Here is an 18501-nt window from a genome sequence, read left to right on the forward strand (position 1 = left end):
ACTATATGTGGAATTTTCAGAGTCCGAACGACTTTCTTATATGAAGCGTGACCTATGGTTTTTTTCGTCGATTTTAGTGTAATTAGGTGAAGTACAACTTCCTACGAAGTTTCCCGTTCATATCTTCCCTAATTTTTGAAAAAAAGAAAATTATGTCTCCGAACCTCACATTTTACTATATGTGGAATTTTCAGAGTCCGAACGACTTTCTTATATGAAGCTTGACCTATGGTTTTTATCGTCGATATGAGTGTAATTAGGTGAGATACAACTTCCCACGAAGTTTCCCGTTCATATCTTCCCTAATTTTTGAAGAATAAGAAAATTATGTCTCCGAACCTCACATTTTACTATATGTGGAATTTTCAGAGTCCGAACGACTTTCTTATATGAAGCGTGACCTATGGTTTTTATCGTCGATTTGAGTGTAATTAGGTGAGATACCACTTCCCACGAAGTTTCCCGTTCATACCTTCCCTAATTTTTGAAAAAAGGAAAATTATGTCTCCGAACCTCACATTTTACTATACGTGGAATTTTCAGAGTCCGAACGACTTTCTTATATGAAGCGTGACCTATGGTTTTTATCGTCGATTTGGGTTGACTTAGGTGAGATACTACTTCGTAGAAAGTATTTCCAACGTTCCTTCAATAGTTTTTGAAAAATAATAAAATTATGTCTCCGAACCTCACATTTTACTATATGTGGAATTTTCAGTCCGAACAACTTTCTTATATGAAGCGTGACCTATGGTTTTTATCGTCGACTTGGGTTGAGTTAGGTGAGATACTACTTCCTACGAAGTTTCCGTTCATATCTTCCCTAATTTTTGAAAAAAAAAAAATTATCTCTCCGAACCTCACATTTTACTATATGTGGAATTTTCAGAGTCCGAACGACTTTCTTATATGAAGCGTGACCTATGGTTTTCATCGTCGATTTGGGTTGACTTAGGTGAGATACTACTTCGTAGAAAGTATTTCCAACGTTCCTTCAATAGTTTTTGAAAAATAATAAAATTATGTCTCCGAACCTCACATTTTACTATATGTGGAATTTTCAGAGTCCGAACGACTTTCTTATATGAAGCGTGACCTATGGTTTTTATCGTCGATTTGGGTTGAATTAGGTAAGATACTACTTCCTACGAAGTTTCCCGTTCATAACTTCCCTAATTTTGGAAAAATAAGAAAATTATGTCTCCGAACCTCACATTTTACTATATGTGGAATTTTCAGAGTCCGAACGACTTTTTTATATGAAGCGTGACCTATGGTTTTTATCGTCGATTTGGGTTGAATTAGATAAGATACTACTTCCTAGGAAGTTTTCCGTTCATACCTCTGCTAATTTTTGAAAAATACGAAAATTATGTCCTCGAACCTCACATTTTACTATATGTGGAATTTTCAGAGTCCGAACGACTTTCTTATATGAAGCGTGACCTATGGTTTTTATCGTCGATTTGGGTTGAATTAGGTAAGATACTACTTCCTAGGAAGTTTTCCGTTCATACCTCTGCTAATTTTTGAAAAATACGAAAATCATGTCCTCGAACCTCACATTTTACTATATGTGGAATTTTCAGAGTCCGAACGACTTTTTTATATGAAGCGTGACCTATGGTTTTTATCGTCGATTTGGGTTGAATTAGGTAAGATACTACTTCCTAGGAAGTTTTCCGTTCATACCTCTGCTAATTTTTGAAAAATACGAAAATCATGTCCTCGAACCTCACATTTTACTATATGTGGAATTTTCAGAGTCCGAACGACTTTCTTATATGAAGCGTGACCTATGGTTTTTATCGTCGATTTGGGTTGAATTAGGAAAGATACTACTTCCTACGAAGTTTAACGTTCATAACTTCCCTAATTTTTGAAAAATAAGAAAATTATGTCTCCGAACCTCACATTTTACTATATGTGGAATTTTCAGAGTCCGAACGACTTTCTTATATGAAGCGTGACCTATGGTTTTTATCGTCGATTTGGGTTGAATTGGGTAAGATACTACTTCCTAGGAAATTTTCCGTTCATACCTCTGCTAATTTTTGAAAAATACGAAAATCATGTCCTAGAACCTCACATTTTACTATATGTGGAATTTTCAGAGTCCGCACGACTTTCTTATATGAAGCGTGACCTATGGTTTTTATCGTCGATTTGGGTTGAATTAGGTAAGATACTACTTCCTAGGAAGTTTTCCGTTCATACCTCTGCTAATTTTTGAAAAATACGAAAATCATGTCCTAGAACCTCACATTTTACTATATGTGGAATTTTCAGAGTCCGCACGACTTTCTTATATGAAGCGTGACCTATGGTTTTTATCGTCGATTTGGGTGTAATTAGGTTAGATTCTACTTCCTACGAAGTTTCCCGTTCATACCTTCCCTAATTTTTGAAGAAAAGAAAATTATGTCTCCGAACCTCACATTTTACTATATGTGGAATTTTCAGAGTCCGAACGACTTTCTTATATGAAGCGTGACCTATGGTTTTTATCGTCGATTTTGGTGTAATTAGGTTAGATTCTACTTCCTACGAAGTTTCCCGTTCATACCTTCCCTAATTTTTGAAAAAAAGAAAATTATGTCTCCGAACCTCACATTTTACTATATGTGGAATTTTCAGAGTCCGAACGACTTTCTTATATGAAGCGTGACCTATGGTTTTTTTCGTCGATTTTAGTGTAATTAGGTGAAGTACAACTTCCTACGAAGTTTCCCGTTCATATCTTCCCTAATTTTTGAAAAAAAGAAAATTATGTCTCCGAACCTCACATTTTACTATATGTGGAATTTTCAGAGTCCGAACGACTTTCTTATATGAAGCTTGACCTATGGTTTTTATCGTCGATATGAGTGTAATTAGGTGAGATACAACTTCCCACGAAGTTTCCCGTTCATATCTTCCCTAATTTTTGAAGAATAAGAAAATTATGTCTCCGAACCTCACATTTTACTATATGTGGAATTTTCAGAGTCCGAACGACTTTCTTATATGAAGCGTGACCTATGGTTTTTATCGTCGATTTGAGTGTAATTAGGTGAGATACCACTTCCCACGAAGTTTCCCGTTCATACCTTCCCTAATTTTTGAAAAAAGGAAAATTATGTCTCCGAACCTCACATTTTACTATACGTGGAATTTTCAGAGTCCGAACGACTTTCTTATATGAAGCGTGACCTATGGTTTTTATCGTCGATTTGGGTTGACTTAGGTGAGATACTACTTCGTAGAAAGTATTTCCAACGTTCCTTCAATAGTTTTTGAAAAATAATAAAATTATGTCTCCGAACCTCACATTTTACTATATGTGGAATTTTCAGTCCGAACGACTTTCTTATATGAAGCGTGACCTATGGTTTTTATCGTCGACTTGGGTTGAGTTAGGTGAGATACTACTTCCTACGAAGTTTCCGTTCATATCTTCCCTAATTTTTGAAAAAAAAAAATTATCTCTCCGAACCTCACATTTTACTATATGTGGAATTTTCAGAGTCCGAACGACTTTCTTATATGAAGCGTGACCTATGGTTTTCATCGTCGATTTGGGTTGACTTAGGTGAGATACTACTTCGTAGAAAGTATTTCCAACGTTCCTTCAATAGTTTTTGAAAAATAATAAAATTATGTCTCCGAACCTCACATTTTACTATATGTGGAATTTTCAGAGTCCGAACGACTTTCTTATATGAAGCGTGACCTATGGTTTTTATCGTCGATTTGGGTGTAATTAGGTTAGATTCTACTTCCTACGAAGTTTCCCGTTCATACCTTCCCTAATTTTTGAAAAAAAGAAAATTATGTCTCCGAACCTCACATTTTACTATATGTGGAATTTTCAGAGTCCGAACGACTTTCTTATATGAAGCGTGACCTATGGTTTTTATCGTCGATTTGGGTGTAATTAGGTTAGATTCTACTTCCTACGAAGTTTTCCGTTCATACCTTCCCTAATTTTTGAAAAAAAGAAAATTATGTCTCCGAACCTCACATTTTACTATATGTGGAATTTTCAGAGTCCGAACGACTTTCTTATATGAAGCGTGACCTATGGTTTTTTTCGTCGATTTTAGTGTAATTAGGTGAAGTACAACTTCCTACGAAGTTTCCCGTTCATATCTTCCCTAATTTTTGAAAAAAAGAAAATTATGTCTCCGAACCTCACATTTTACTATATGTGGAATTTTCAGAGTCCGAACGACTTTCTTATATGAAGCTTGACCTATGGTTTTTATCGTCGATATGAGTGTAATTAGGTGAGATACAACTTCCCACGAAGTTTCCCGTTCATATCTTCCCTAATTATTGAAGAATAAGAAAATTATGTCTCCGAACCTCACATTTTACTATATGTGGAATTTTCAGAGTCCGAACGACTTTCTTATATGAAGCGTGACCTATGGTTTTTATCGTCGATTTGAGTGTAATTAGGTGAGATACCACTTCCCACGAAGTTTCCCGTTCATACCTTCCCTAATTTTTGAAAAAAGGAAAATTATGTCTCCGAACCTCACATTTTACTATACGTGGAATTTTCAGAGTCCGAACGACTTTCTTATATGAAGCGTGACCTATGGTTTTTATCGTCGATTTGGGTTGACTTAGGTGAGATACTACTTCGTAGAAAGTATTTCCAACGTTCCTTCAATAGTTTTTGAAAAATAATAAAATTATGTCTCCGAACCTCACATTTTACTATATGTGGAATTTTCAGTCCGAACGACTTTCTTATATGAAGCGTGACCTATGGTTTTTATCGTCGACTTGGGTTGAGTTAGGTGAGATACTACTTCCTACGAAGTTTCCGTTCATATCTTCCCTAATTTTTGAAAAAAAAAAAATTATCTCTCCGAACCTCACATTTTACTATATGTGGAATTTTCAGAGTCCGAACGACTTTCTTATATGAAGCGTGACCTATGGTTTTCATCGTCGATTTGGGTTGACTTAGGTGAGATACTACTTCGTAGAAAGTATTTCCAACGTTCCTTCAATAGTTTTTGAAAAATAATAAAATTATGTCTCCGAACCTCACATTTTACTATATGTGGAATTTTCAGAGTCCGAACGACTTTCTTATATGAAGCGTGACCTATGGTTTTTATCGTCGATTTGGGTTGAATTAGGTAAGATACTACTTCCTACGAAGTTTCCCGTTCATAACTTCCCTAATTTTGGAAAAATAAGAAAATTATGTCTCCGAACCTCACATTTTACTATATGTGGAATTTTCAGAGTCCGAACGACTTTCTTATATGAAGCGTGACCTATGGTTTTTATCGTCGATTTGGGTTGAATTAGATAAGATACTACTTCCTAGGAAGTTTTCCGTTCATACCTCTGCTAATTTTTGAAAAATACGAAAATCATGTCCTCGAACCTCACATTTTACTATATGTGGAATTTTCAGAGTCCGAACGACTTTCTTATATGAAGCGTGACCTATGGTTTTTATCGTCGATTTGGGTTGAATTAGGTAAGATACTACTTCCTAGGAAGTTTTCCGTTCATACCTCTGCTAATTTTTGAAAAATACGAAAATCATGTCCTCGAACCTCACATTTTACTATATGTGGAATTTTCAGAGTCCGAACGACTTTCTTATATGAAGCGTGACCTATGGTTTTTATCGTCGATTTGGGTTGAATCAGGTAAGATACTACTTCCTACGAAGTTTCCCGTTCATACCTTCCCTAATTTTGGAAAAATAAGAAAATTATGTCTCCGAACCTCACATTTTACTATATGTGGAATTTTCAGAGTCCGAACGACTTTCTTATATGAAGCGTGACCTATGGTTTTTATCGTCGATTTGGGTTGAATTGGGTAAGATACTACTTCCTAGGAAATTTTCCGTTCATACCTCTGCTAATTTTTGAAAAATACGAAAATCATGTCCTAGAACCTCACATTTTACTATATGTGGAATTTTCAGAGTCCGAACGACTTTCTTATATGAAGCGTGACCTATGGTTTTTATCGTCGATTTGGGTTGAATTAGGTGAGATACTACTTCCTAGGAAGTTTTCCGAACATTCCTTCAATAGTTTTTGAAAAATTATGTCACCGAACCTCACATTTTACTATATGTGGAATTTTCAGAGTCCGAACGACTTTCTTATATGAAGCGTGACCTATGGTTTTTATCGTCGATTTGGGTTGAATTGGGTAAGATACTACTTCCTAGGAAATTTTCCGTTCATACCTCTGCTAATTTTTGAAAAATACGAAAATCATGTCCTCGAACCTCACATTTTACTATATGTGGAATTTTCAGAGTCCGAACGACTTTCTTATATGAAGCGTGACCTATGGTTTTTATCGTCGATTTGAGTGTAATTAGGTGAGATACCACTTCCCACGAAGTTTCCCGTTCATACCTTCCCTAATTTTTGAAAAAAGGAAAATTATGTCTCCGAACCTCACATTTTACTATATGTGGAATTTTCAGAGTCCGAACGACTTTCTTATATGAAGCGTGACCTATGGTTTTTATCGTCGATTTGGGTTGACTTAGGTGAGATACTACTTCGTAGAAAGTATTTCCAACGTTCCTTCAATAGTTTTTGAAAAATAATAAAATTATGTCTCCGAACCTCACATTTTACTATATGTGGAATTTTCAGTCCGAACGACTTTCTTATATGAAGCGTGACCTATGGTTTTTATCGTCGACTTGGGTTGAGTTAGGTGAGATACTACTTCCTACGAAGTTTCCGTTCATATCTTCCCTAATTTTTGAAAAAAAAAAAATTATCTCTCCGAACCTCACATTTTACTATATGTGGAATTTTCAGAGTCCGAACGACTTTCTTATATGAAGCGTGACCTATGGTTTTTATCGTCGATTTGGGTTGACTTAGGTGAGATACTACTTCGTAGAAAGTATTTCCAACGTTCCTTCAATAGTTTTTGAAAAATAATAAAATTATGTCTCCGAACCTCACATTTTACTATATGTGGAATTTTCAGAGTCCGAACGACTTTCTTATATGTAGCGTGACCTATGGTTTTTATCGTCGATTTGGGTTGAATTAGGTGAGATACTACTTCCTAGGAAGTTTTCCGAACATTCCTTCAATAGTTTTTGAAAAATTATGTCACCGAACCTCACATTTTACTATATGTGGAATTTTCAGAGTCCGAACGACTTTCTTATATGAAGCGTGACCTATGGTTTTTATCGTCGATTTGGGTTGAATTAGGAAAGATACTACTTCCCACGAAGTTTCCCGTTCATATCTTCCCTAATTTTTGAAGAATAAGAAAATTATGTCTCCGAACCTCACATTTTACTATATGTGGAATTTTCAGAGTCCGAACGACTTTCTTATATGAAGCGTGACCTATGGTTTTTATCGTCGATTTGAGTGTAATTAGGTGAGATACCACTTCCCACGAAGTTTCCCGTTCATACCTTCCCTAATTTTTGAAAAAAGGAAAATTATGTCTCCGAACCTCACATTTTACTATACGTGGAATTTTCAGAGTCCGAACGACTTTCTTATATGAAGCGTGACCTATGGTTTTTATCGTCGATTTGGGTTGACTTAGGTGAGATACTACTTCGTAGAAAGTATTTCCAACGTTCCTTCAATAGTTTTTGAAAAATAATAAAATTATGTCTCCGAACCTCACATTTTACTATATGTGGAATTTTCAGTCCGAACGACTTTCTTATATGAAGCGTGACCTATGGTTTTTATCGTCGACTTGGGTTGAGTTAGGTGAGATACTACTTCCTACGAAGTTTCCGTTCATATCTTCCCTAATTTTTGAAAAAAAAAAAATTATCTCTCCGAACCTCACATTTTACTATATGTGGAATTTTCAGAGTCCGAACGACTTTCTTATATGAAGCGTGACCTATGGTTTTCATCGTCGATTTGGGTTGACTTAGGTGAGATACTACTTCGTAGAAAGTATTTCCAACGTTCCTTCAATAGTTTTTGAAAAATAATAAAATTATGTCTCCGAACCTCACATTTTACTATATGTGGAATTTTCAGAGTCCGAACGACTTTCTTATATGAAGCGTGACCTATGGTTTTTATCGTCGATTTGGGTTGAATTAGGTAAGATACTACTTCCTACGAAGTTTCCCGTTCATAACTTCCCTAATTTTGGAAAAATAAGAAAATTATGTCTCCGAACCTCACATTTTACTATATGTGGAATTTTCAGAGTCCGAACGACTTTTTTATATGAAGCGTGACCTATGGTTTTTATCGTCGATTTGGGTTGAATTAGATAAGATACTACTTCCTAGGAAGTTTTCCGTTCATACCTCTGCTAATTTTTGAAAAATACGAAAATCATGTCCTCGAACCTCACATTTTACTATATGTGGAATTTTCAGAGTCCGAACGACTTTCTTATATGAAGCGTGACCTATGGTTTTTATCGTCGATTTGGGTTGAATTAGGTAAGATACTACTTCCTAGGAAGTTTTCCGTTCATACCTCTGCTAATTTTTGAAAAATACGAAAATCATGTCCTCGAACCTCACATTTTACTATATGTGGAATTTTCAGAGTCCGAACGACTTTCTTATATGAAGCGTGACCTATGGTTTTTATCGTCGATTTGGGTTGAATTAGGTAAGATACTACTTCCTACGAAGTTTCCCGTTCATACCTTCCCTAATTTTGGAAAAATAAGAAAATTATGTCTCCGAACCTCACATTTTACTATATGTGGAATTTTCAGAGTCCGAACGACTTTCTTATATGAAGCGTGACCTATGGTTTTTATCGTCGATTTGGGTTGAATTGGGTAAGATACTACTTCCTAGGAAATTTTCCGTTCATACCTCTGCTAATTTTTGAAAAATACGAAAATCATGTCCTAGAACCTCACATTTTACTATATGTGGAATTTTCAGAGTCCGCACGACTTTCTTATATGAAGCGTGACCTATGGTTTTTATCGTCGATTTGGGTTGAATTAGGTGAGATACTACTTCCTAGGAAGTTTTCCGAACATTCCTTCAATAGTTTTTGAAAAATTATGTCACCGAACCTCACATTTTACTATATGTGGAATTTTCAGAGTCCGAACGACTTTCTTATATGAAGCGTGACCTATGGTTTTTATCGTCGATTTGGGTTGAATTGGGTAAGATACTACTTCCTAGGAAATTTTCCGTTCATACCTCTGCTAATTTTTGAAAAATACGAAAATCATGTCCTCGAACCTCACATTTTACTATATGTGGAATTTTCAGAGTCCGAACGACTTTCTTATATGAAGCGTGACCTATGGTTTTTATCGTCGATTTGAGTGTAATTAGGTGAGATACCACTTCCCACGAAGTTTCCCGTTCATACCTTCCCTAATTTTTGAAAAAAGGAAAATTATGTCTCCGAACCTCACATTTTACTATATGTGGAATTTTCAGAGTCCGAACGACTTTCTTATATGAAGCGTGACCTATGGTTTTTATCGTCGATTTGGGTTGACTTAGGTGAGATACTACTTCGTAGAAAGTATTTCCAACGTTCCTTCAATAGTTTTTGAAAAATAATAAAATTATGTCTCCGAACCTCACATTTTACTATATGTGGAATTTTCAGTCCGAACGACTTTCTTATATGAAGCGTGACCTATGGTTTTTATCGTCGACTTGGGTTGAGTTAGGTGAGATACTACTTCCTACGAAGTTTCCGTTCATATCTTCCCTAATTTTTGAAAAAAAAAAAATTATCTCTCCGAACCTCACATTTTACTATATGTGGAATTTTCAGAGTCCGAACGACTTTCTTATATGAAGCGTGACCTATGGTTTTTATCGTCGATTTGGGTTGACTTAGGTGAGATACTACTTCGTAGAAAGTATTTCCAACGTTCCTTCAATAGTTTTTGAAAAATAATAAAATTATGTCTCCGAACCTCACATTTTACTATATGTGGAATTTTCAGAGTCCGAACGACTTTCTTATATGAAGCGTGACCTATGGTTTTTATCGTCGATTTGGGTTGAATTAGGTGAGATACTACTTCCTAGGAAGTTTTCCGAACATTCCTTCAATAGTTTTTGAAAAATTATGTCACCGAACCTCACATTTTACTATATGTGGAATTTTCAGAGTCCGAACGACTTTCTTATATGAAGCGTGACCTATGGTTTTTATCGTCGATTTGGGTTGAATTAGGAAAGATACTACTTCCTACGAAGTTTAACGTTCATAACTTCCCTAATTTTTGAAAAATAAGAAAATTATGTCTCCGAACCTCACATTTTACTATATGTGGAATTTTCAGAGTCCGAACGACTTTCTTATATGAAGCGTGACCTATGGTTTTTATCGTCGATTTGGGTTGAATTGGGTAAGATACTACTTCCTAGGAAATTTTCCGTTCATACCTCTGCTAATTTTTGAAAAATACGAAAATCATGTCCTAGAACCTCACATTTTACTATATGTGGAATTTTCAGAGTCCGCACGACTTTCTTATATGAAGCGTGACCTATGGTTTTTATCGTCGATTTGGGTTGAATTAGGTAAGATACTACTTCCTAGGAAGTTTTCCGTTCATACCTCTGCTAATTTTTGAAAAATACGAAAATCATGTCCTCGAACCTCACATTTTACTATATGTGGAATTTTCAGAGTCCGAACGACTTTCTTATATGAAGCGTGACCTATGGTTTTTATCGTCGATTTGGGTGTAATTAGGTTAGATTCTACTTCCTACGAAGTTTCCCGTTCATACCTTCCCTAATTTTTGAAAAAAAGAAAATTATGTCTCCGAACCTCACATTTTACTATATGTGGAATTTTCAGAGTCCGAACGACTTTCTTATATGAAGCGTGACCTATGGTTTTTATCGTCGATTTGGGTGTAATTAGGTTAGATTCTACTTCCTACGAAGTTTCCCGTTCATACCTTCCCTAATTTTTGAAAAAAAGAAAATTATGTCTCCGAACCTCACATTTTACTATATGTGGAATTTTCAGAGTCCGAACGACTTTCTTATATGAAGCGTGACCTATGGTTTTTTTTCGTCGATTTTAGTGTAATTAGGTGAAGTACAACTTCCTACGAAGTTTCCCGTTCATATCTTCCCTAATTTTTGAAAAAAAGAAAATTATGTCTCCGAACCTCACATTTTACTATATGTGGAATTTTCAGAGTCCGAACGACTTTCTTATATGAAGCTTGACCTATGGTTTTTATCGTCGATATGAGTGTAATTAGGTGAGATACAACTTCCCACGAAGTTTCCCGTTCATATCTTCCCTAATTTTTGAAGAATAAGAAAATTATGTCTCCGAACCTCACATTTTACTATATGTGGAATTTTCAGAGTCCGAACGACTTTCTTATATGAAGCGTGACCTATGGTTTTTATCGTCGATTTGAGTGTAATTAGGTGAGATACCACTTCCCACGAAGTTTCCCGTTCATACCTTCCCTAATTTTTGAAAAAAGGAAAATTATGTCTCCGAACCTCACATTTTACTATACGTGGAATTTTCAGAGTCCGAACGACTTTCTTATATGAAGCGTGGACCTATGGTTTTTATCGTCGATTTGGGTTGACTTAGGTGAGATACTACTTCGTAGAAAGTATTTCCAACGTTCCTTCAATAGTTTTTGAAAAATAATAAAATTATGTCTCCGAACCTCACATTTTACTATATGTGGAATTTTCAGTCCGAACAACTTTCTTATATGAAGCGTGACCTATGGTTTTTATCGTCGACTTGGGTTGAGTTAGGTGAGATACTACTTCCTACGAAGTTTCCGTTCATATCTTCCCTAATTTTTGAAAAAAAAAAAATTATCTCTCCGAACCTCACATTTTACTATATGTGGAATTTTCAGAGTCCGAACGACTTTCTTATATGAAGCGTGACCTATGGTTTTCATCGTCGATTTGGGTTGACTTAGGTGAGATACTACTTCGTAGAAAGTATTTCCAACGTTCCTTCAATAGTTTTTGAAAAATAATAAAATTATGTCTCCGAACCTCACATTTTACTATATGTGGAATTTTCAGAGTCCGAACGACTTTCTTATATGAAGCGTGACCTATGGTTTTTATCGTCGATTTGGGTTGAATTAGGTAAGATACTACTTCCTACGAAGTTTCCCGTTCATAACTTCCCTAATTTTGGAAAAATAAGAAAATTATGTCTCCGAACCTCACATTTTACTATATGTGGAATTTTCAGAGTCCGAACGACTTTTTTATATGAAGCGTGACCTATGGTTTTTATCGTCGATTTGGGTTGAATTAGATAAGATACTACTTCCTAGGAAGTTTTCCGTTCATACCTCTGCTAATTTTTGAAAAATACGAAAATTATGTCCTCGAACCTCACATTTTACTATATGTGGAATTTTCAGAGTCCGAACGACTTTCTTATATGAAGCGTGACCTATGGTTTTTATCGTCGATTTGGGTTGAATTAGGTAAGATACTACTTCGTAGGAAGTTTTCCGTTCATACCTCTGCTAATTTTTGAAAAATACGAAAATCATGTCCTCGAACCTCACATTTTACTATATGTGGAATTTTCAGAGTCCGAACGACTTTTTTATATGAAGCGTGACCTATGGTTTTTATCGTCGATTTGGGTTGAATTAGGTAAGATACTACTTCCTAGGAAGTTTTCCGTTCATACCTCTGCTAATTTTTGAAAAATACGAAAATCATGTCCTCGAACCTCACATTTTACTATATGTGGAATTTTCAGAGTCCGAACGACTTTCTTATATGAAGCGTGACCTATGGTTTTTATCGTCGATTTGGGTTGAATTAGGAAAGATACTACTTCCTACGAAGTTTAACGTTCATAACTTCCCTAATTTTTGAAAAAATAAGAAAATTATGTCTCCGAACCTCACATTTTACTATATGTGGAATTTTCAGAGTCCGAACGACTTTCTTATATGAAGCGTGACCTATGGTTTTTATCGTCGATTTGGGTTGAATTGGGTAAGATACTACTTCCTAGGAAATTTTCCGTTCATACCTCTGCTAATTTTTGAAAAATACGAAAATCATGTCCTAGAACCTCACATTTTACTATATGTGGAATTTTCAGAGTCCGCACGACTTTCTTATATGAAGCGTGACCTATGGTTTTTATCGTCGATTTGGGTTGAATTAGGTAAGATACTACTTCCTAGGAAGTTTTCCGTTCATACCTCTGCTAATTTTTGAAAAATACGAAAATCATGTCCTAGAACCTCACATTTTACTATATGTGGAATTTTCAGAGTCCGCACGACTTTCTTATATGAAGCGTGACCTATGGTTTTTATCGTCGATTTGGGTGTAATTAGGTTAGATTCTACTTCCTACGAAGTTTCCCGTTCATACCTTCCCTAATTTTTGAAAAAAAGAAAATTATGTCTCCGAACCTCACATTTTACTATATGTGGAATTTTCAGAGTCCGAACGACTTTCTTATATGAAGCGTGACCTATGGTTTTTATCGTCGATTTGGGTGTAATTAGGTTAGATTCTACTTCCTACGAAGTTTCCCGTTCATACCTTCCCTAATTTTTGAAAAAAAGAAAATTATGTCTCCGAACCTCACATTTTACTATATGTGGAATTTTCAGAGTCCGAACGACTTTCTTATATGAAGCGTGACCTATGGTTTTTTTCGTCGATTTTAGTGTAATTAGGTGAAGTACAACTTCCTACGAAGTTTCCCGTTCATATCTTCCCTAATTTTGAAAAAAAGAAAATTATGTCTCCGAACCTCACATTTTTACTATATGTGGAATTTTCAGAGTCCGAACGACTTTCTTATATGAAGCTTGACCTATGGTTTTTATCGTCGATATGAGTGTAATTAGGTGAGATACAACTTCCCACGAAGTTTCCCGTTCATATCTTCCCTAATTTTTGAAGAATAAGAAAATTATGTCTCCGAACCTCACATTTTACTATATGTGGAATTTTCAGAGTCCGAACGACTTTCTTATATGAAGCGTGACCTATGGTTTTTATCGTCGATTTGAGTGTAATTAGGTGAGATACCACTTCCCACGAAGTTTCCCGTTCATACCTTCCCTAATTTTTGAAAAAAGGAAAATTATGTCTCCGAACCTCACATTTTACTATACGTGGAATTTTCAGAGTCCGAACGACTTTCTTATATGAAGCGTGACCTATGGTTTTTATCGTCGATTTGGGTTGACTTAGGTGAGATACTACTTCGTAGAAAGTATTTCCAACGTTCCTTCAATAGTTTTTGAAAAATAATAAAATTATGTCTCCGAACCTCACATTTTACTATATGTGGAATTTTCAGTCCGAACGACTTTCTTATATGAAGCGTGACCTATGGTTTTTATCGTCGACTTGGGTTGAGTTAGGTGAGATACTACTTCCTACGAAGTTTCCGTTCATATCTTCCCTAATTTTTGAAAAAAAAAAAAATTATCTCTCCGAACCTCACATTTTACTATATGTGGAATTTTCAGAGTCCGAACGACTTTCTTATATGAAGCGTGACCTATGGTTTTCATCGTCGATTTGGGTTGACTTAGGTGAGATACTACTTCGTAGAAAGTATTTCCAACGTTCCTTCAATAGTTTTTGAAAAATAATAAAATTATGTCTCCGAACCTCACATTTTACTATATGTGGAATTTTCAGAGTCCGAACGACTTTCTTATATGAAGCGTGACCTATGGTTTTTATCGTCGATTTGGGTGTAATTAGGTTAGATTCTACTTCCTACGAAGTTTCCCGTTCATACCTTCCCTAATTTTTGAAAAAAAGAAAATTATGTCTCCGAACCTCACATTTTACTATATGTGGAATTTTCAGAGTCCGAACGACTTTCTTATATGAAGCGTGACCTATGGTTTTTATCGTCGATTTGGGTGTAATTAGGTTAGATTCTACTTCCTACGAAGTTTCCCGTTCATACCTTCCCTAATTTTTGAAAAAAAGAAAATTATGTCTCCGAACCTCACATTTTACTATATGTGGAATTTTCAGAGTCCGAACGACTTTCTTATATGAAGCGTGACCTATGGTTTTTTTCGTCGATTTTAGTGTAATTAGGTGAAGTACAACTTCCTACGAAGTTTCCCGTTCATATCTTCCCTAATTTTTGAAAAAAAGAAAATTATGTCTCCGAACCTCACATTTTACTATATGTGGAATTTTCAGAGTCCGAACGACTTTCTTATATGAAGCTTGACCTATGGTTTTTATCGTCGATATGAGTGTAATTAGGTGAGATACAACTTCCCACGAAGTTTCCCGTTCATATCTTCCCTAATTTTTGAAGAATAAGAAAATTATGTCTCCGAACCTCACATTTTACTATATGTGGAATTTTCAGAGTCCGAACGACTTTCTTATATGAAGCGTGACCTATGGTTTTTATCGTCGATTTGAGTGTAATTAGGTGAGATACCACTTCCCACGAAGTTTCCCGTTCATACCTTCCCTAATTTTTGAAAAAAGGAAAATTATGTCTCCGAACCTCACATTTTACTATACGTGGAATTTTCAGAGTCCGAACGACTTTCTTATATGAAGCGTGACCTATGGTTTTTATCGTCGATTTGGGTTGACTTAGGTGAGATACTACTTCGTAGAAAGTATTTCCAACGTTCCTTCAATAGTTTTTGAAAAATAATAAAATTATGTCTCCGAACCTCACATTTTACTATATGTGGAATTTTCAGTCCGAACGACTTTCTTATATGAAGCGTGACCTATGGTTTTTATCGTCGACTTGGGTTGAGTTAGGTGAGATACTACTTCCTACGAAGTTTCCGTTCATATCTTCCCTAATTTTTGAAAAAAAAAAAATTATCTCTCCGAACCTCACATTTTACTATATGTGGAATTTTCAGAGTCCGAACGACTTTCTTATATGAAGCGTGACCTATGGTTTTCATCGTCGATTTGGGTTGACTTAGGTGAGATACTACTTCGTAGAAAGTATTTCCAACGTTCCTTCAATAGTTTTTGAAAAATAATAAAATTATGTCTCCGAACCTCACATTTTACTATATGTGGAATTTTCAGAGTCCGAACGACTTTCTTATATGAAGCGTGACCTATGGTTTTTATCGTCGATTTGGGTTGAATTAGGTAAGATACTACTTCCTACGAAGTTTCCCGTTCATAACTTCCCTAATTTTGGAAAAAATAAGAAAATTATGTCTCCGAACCTCACATTTTACTATATGTGGAATTTTCAGAGTCCGAACGACTTTTTTATATGAAGCGTGACCTATGGTTTTTATCGTCGATTTGGGTTGAATTAGATAAGATACTACTTCCTAGGAAGTTTTCCGTTCATACCTCTGCTAATTTTTGAAAAATACGAAAATCATGTCCTCGAACCTCACATTTTACTATATGTGGAATTTTCAGAGTCCGAACGACTTTCTTATATGAAGCGTGACCTATGGTTTTTATCGTCGATTTGGGTTTAATTAGGTAAGATACTACTTCCTAGGAAGTTTTCCGTTCATACCTCTGCTAATTTTTGAAAAATACGAAAATCATGTCCTCGAACCTCACATTTTACTATATGTGGAATTTTCAGAGTCCGAACGACTTTCTTATATGAAGCGTGACCTATGGTTTTTATCGTCGATTTGGGTTGAATTAGGTAAGATACTACTTCCTACGAAGTTTCCCGTTCATACCTTCCCTAATTTTGGAAAAATAAGAAAATTATGTCTCCGAACCTCACATTTTACTATATGTGGAATTTTCAGAGTCCGAACGACTTTCTTATATGAAGCGTGACCTATGGTTTTTATCGTCGATTTGGGTTGAATTAGGTAAGATACTACTTCCTAGGAAATTTTCCGTTCATACCTCTGCTAATTTTGAAAAATACGAAAATCATGTCCTAGAACCTCACATTTTACTATATGTGGAATTTTCAGAGTCCGAACGACCTTCTTATATGAAGCGTGACCTATGGTTTTTATCGTCGATTTGGGTTGAATTAGGTGAGATACTACCTCCTGAGATGTTTTCCGAACATTCCTTCAATAGTTTTTTGAAAAATTATGTCACCGAACCTCACATTTTACTATATGTGGAATTTTCAGAGTCCGAACGACTTTCTTATATGAAGCGTGACCTATGGTTTTTATCGTCGATTTGGGTTGAATTAGGTAAGATACTACTTCCTAGGAAATTTTCCGTTCATACCTCTGCTAATTTTTGAAAAATACGAAAATCATGTCCTCGAACCTCACATTTTACTATATGTGGAATTTTCAGAGTCCGAACGACTTTCTTATATGAAGCGTGACCTATGGTTTTTATCGTCGATTTGAGTGTAATTAGGTGAGATACCACTTCCCACGAAGTTTCCCGTTCATACCTTCCCTAATTTTTGAAAAAAGGAAAATTATGTCTCCGAACCTCACATTTTACTATACGTGGAATTTTCAGAGTCCGAACGACTTTCTTATATGAAGCGTGACCTATGGTTTTTATCGTCGATTTGGGTTGACTTAGGTGAGATACTACTTCGTAGAAAGTATTTCCAACGTTCCTTCAATAGTTTTTGAAAAATAATAAAATTATGTCTCCGAACCTCACATTTTACTATATGTGGAATTTTCAGTCCGAACGACTTTCTTATATGAAGCGTGACCTATGGTTTTTATCGTCGACTTGGGTTGAGTTAGGTGAGATACTACTTCCTACGAAGTTTCCGTTCATATCTTCCCTAATTTTTGAAAAAAAAAAAATTATCTCTCCGAACCTCACATTTTACTATATGTGGAATTTTCAGAGTCCGAACGACTTTCTTATATGAAGCGTGACCTATGGTTTTTATCGTCGATTTGGGTTGAATTAGGTGAGATACTACTTCGTAGAAAGTATTTCCAACGTTCCTTCAATAGTTTTTGAAAAATAATAAAATTATGTCTCCGAACCTCACATTTTACTATATGTGGAATTTTCAGAGTCCGAACGACTTTCTTATATGTAGCGTGACCTATGGTTTTTATCGTCGATTTGGGTTGAATTAGGTGAGATACTACTTCCTAGGAAGTTTTCCGAACATTCCTTCAATAGTTTTTGAAAAATTATGTCACCGAACCTCACATTTTACTATATGTGGAATTTTTCAGAGTCCGAACGACTTTCTTATATGAAGCGTGACCTATGGTTTTTATCGTCGATTTGGGTTGAATTAGGAAAGATACTACTTCCTACGAAAGTTTAACGTTCATAACTTCCCTAATTTTTTGAAAAATAAGAAAATTATGTCTCCGAACCTCACATTTTTACTATATGTGGAATTTTCAGAGTCCCGAACGACTTTCTTATATGAAGCGTGACCTATGGTTTTTATCGTCGATTTGGGTTGAATTGGGTAAGATACTACTTCCTAGGAAAATTTTCCGTTCATACCTCTGCTAATTTTTGAAAAATACGAAAATCATGTCCTAGAACCTCACATTTTACTATATGTGGAATTTTCAGAGTCCGCACGACTTTCTTATATGAAGCGTGACCTA

This window comes from Coccinella septempunctata, chromosome 6, assembly GCF_907165205.1.
Source record: "Coccinella septempunctata chromosome 6, icCocSept1.1, whole genome shotgun sequence".
NCBI lineage: Eukaryota > Metazoa > Arthropoda > Insecta > Coleoptera > Coccinellidae > Coccinella > Coccinella septempunctata.